We start from the raw sequence: 3,313 nt of genomic DNA, 5'->3' as shown, positions 1-3,313 counted from the left end.
CATTGAATTTATTTAATAAATGAGATTCACATTTTGAGTTGTATTACTGAAATAAATGAACTTTTCCATGACATTCAAATTTTTTCAGATGTATCTGTATATACATTATGTTTGAGTATTCCCATTTCCTCCCATTCCTTTCTCTTGTCCAAAACCTCCAGATCAATTTTTACTTCAAGTATTAACCATATGGGCACTTAACTCCATACTGGAGAAATACTACATACTATATCAGATATCTGGTGTTTTTCTTTTTTTTTTTTGCTAACTCGTTTATATCCCACCCAAATCCTCTTCCGTTTTTACTCACATACTCGCAGCAGTCTTTTGGAACATCTTTAGCAATATTGTCTCCAGCATAACTTTTAATAGATGCCCAATACGCCAATGACAATTTCACTCTGCACAAATTCAGAGGCAATTCATGCGATTCAACGATTAAAGCATTTACCGGTGTTGATTTGACTGCTCCTAAACACATTCTAAGTGCTCTGTATTGTATTCTATCTAGCTTCTTTAGCAATGTCTCTGACGCCGCACCATATATCATGCAGCCATAATCAAATACAGATCTAGTCAAAGCTTGATACACTGTCATCATTGAGGATCTTTCTACTCCCCATTCTTTACCAGCTATTGCCCTCATAACATTTACATTTTCCTACACTTTTTCTCCACTTCTTCTATATGTTTTTTTCCAAGTGTGAGGTTTAATGGTGTTTGGCGAACAAACGTGTGTGTCTTAGCGCCACCCGCTGGACTGGAGTGTGAAGTGTCAAGAAAATAATAGGGAAAATGATACGGGCAAAATTACTTAGTGCGTGTACAAGGTGCACTGTGTTTTTCTTTAAAAAATCCGATCTGCACAAATAAATTACAAGAACTTACAATTATAGACTCTCATGGTATTTGATCAGCATCAACAGTTTTCGTGAGTGAGGATTAGAAGAGAAAAAAAAGTGAATTATTAGTCAAATATTTCAGGGAAAATAACACAACATTGCAGCATGTAAATATGGAAATTAAGATCAATGAAAACATGTGATAATCATAAGATGTAGCCTAATTAAAAAAAAATAAAAAATCCAAAATATTGGACAGGTTTACCATTAAAAACAACATCGTTAGGTTATGTGTCCATCTAAATATCTGGGACTTAAGACATAACCGACTGTGTTTACAAGGATATTTTGATAAAGGATATTTTTGTCCTTTCAAATTCAAAAAGACACACCCACACAGCAATTGTTTTCTGGCCCAGCTCCGGTCCACACAACCAGTTTTCCCTGTTTTTCCCATGTTGTATCAGGGGATTTATTTTTTTTCACAGCAGCAAAAAGAGAAAAATACAAAAATTAATAAATACATATACAAGCATTCATCCAACTATTGTAAAATATTTAGGTTAAAACTTTACAATAAGCAAGTATTTAGAGAACAAAAACCTGAAAAATGTTGAGATTTGGAAACCATGGTGCAAAGTCAAACCACTTATTATGACATTATTTAATCTTAAGAAATACAACCGTTTGTACAAATGTATGTAGATTTCATTAGTATATACATTTTAAAAAGTGTATTAATTTACAATACACTTGTAAAACTAGTGTTTCACAGTAAGACTTATAATGGGTTATTAGAATTTGGAAGTTTTGCCCCTGAAAAGTGTTTATACTGTACAATATTAATTAAATATATTTGTTGAATCAGATGTTGTCATGACTTATGTTTACTACAGTCTTACCGAGAACGATGTTCCTTAGCAGCAAGCTTTTAAAGCTGATTTTCCCATTTACACCCCTCACATTTATATTCTTGGCCAGCGAATTCGTTATTGTTGCTGCCATTATTCTCCACATTATTCTCTTGGTGTCTGTCCCACCTTTCATTGCCAACTTGCATATCTGTGAATTAACATTTTATTAGTCATTCATTGTTACAAAACAATAAGAATAAGAACAGAGATAAATATGAAATCATATTTATGATATGATTTCATATGCAAATCATATGAAATTTGCAATTTCAAATGAACTTAAATTTGTCATTAATAACTATAAAATTAGGCAATTTTGTTTAAATGAAAGATTTGCAGAAATTAGCACACCCTAGACTTAATATTTCACAGGGATCACTGATGAATATTAAAACTAGACCTATCATATCAAACTGTAAAATTACTTATTAAATGTTTATAAAGTTCATATTATCTGCAGAGGTGAAGGTAATATGAAGTAATATAATACTATCAAGAAGAAAACGTAATGGAAATTAATTATTTCCTTAATAAACAATTGTTTTATTGTATCAAAAGAAGAAGAAGAAGAAGAAGAATTAACAAACTGTTAATGCAGGCAGCAGGACTGAATGCAATTGCTAAATAACTATTTAAAAAGTGACATAATAATGTAGCATTACTGCTTAGCTAAAAAATGGAAGTTGAAAATTAAACTGTTAAAGCATGAAATAATGTGGGTGTATTGTTAGTAAAGTAATCATTAAACATGTAATCATTCAAAAAAGTACCAGCCATTTATATTAATGTGACTCAGAGATGAAGGCCATAATACTAATTTTGTCCACACGAGGGAGCCACATAATATCAAATCCTTCAAGATCTCAGTTTAAAGATATAAATATGGGGTTCCAATTGTGCTAAAAATGCTTTGTGCTTTGTACTATACATTTGTCTTTGTCTACAGTAATTGTGTACTTGTTCAGGTAAATCAGTATATGTTGATGTATATGTTGTCTGTTGACGTCGTCTTAATCTGCCGTCCTGCTGGCTTTTTCTCTGTCGTTTTTTCTGTCGCCCTTATTGTCGTGTTGTTCTGTCATCTAATTCTGTCGTACTTTATGTCGTCTTGTTCTGCCGTCTGTAATGTCATCCTTACTTTTCTGTCATCCTTTATGTCGTCTTTACTGTCATCTTGTTTTGTCATCTTCATTGTCATCCTTACTTTTCTGTCGTCCTTATCAGGGCCGTTTCTAGCTATTTTGATGCCCTAGGCCAGTGGTTCTCAAACTTTTTACAGCGGCGTACCCCCTGGGGCATTTAATATTCTTCTGCGTGCCCCCTCTCATCCACTGAGACACACTTTTCTATTAAAGAACATTATTTGCCCCGTTAAATTGATTTACAGGTGCATTTCTTACCTTTATAGAGGCAAATATTTTCTATCCTTATTAATTGTATGTCATGTTTTATGTCATATTCTTAACATTCCATTAAGTGTATTATTAACATAATAAATAAAGCAATAAATGATGGCATATCGAAGTGATACTTGTAGATTTAAAAATAAAACCGCCA

Source organism: Sinocyclocheilus rhinocerous, unplaced genomic scaffold (assembly GCF_001515625.1).
Source record: "Sinocyclocheilus rhinocerous isolate Xijiao unplaced genomic scaffold, SAMN03320098_v1.1 scaffold6427, whole genome shotgun sequence".
NCBI classification, from domain to species: Eukaryota; Metazoa; Chordata; class Actinopteri; order Cypriniformes; family Cyprinidae; genus Sinocyclocheilus; species Sinocyclocheilus rhinocerous.
Note: the sequence above shows the minus strand (reverse complement) of the source record.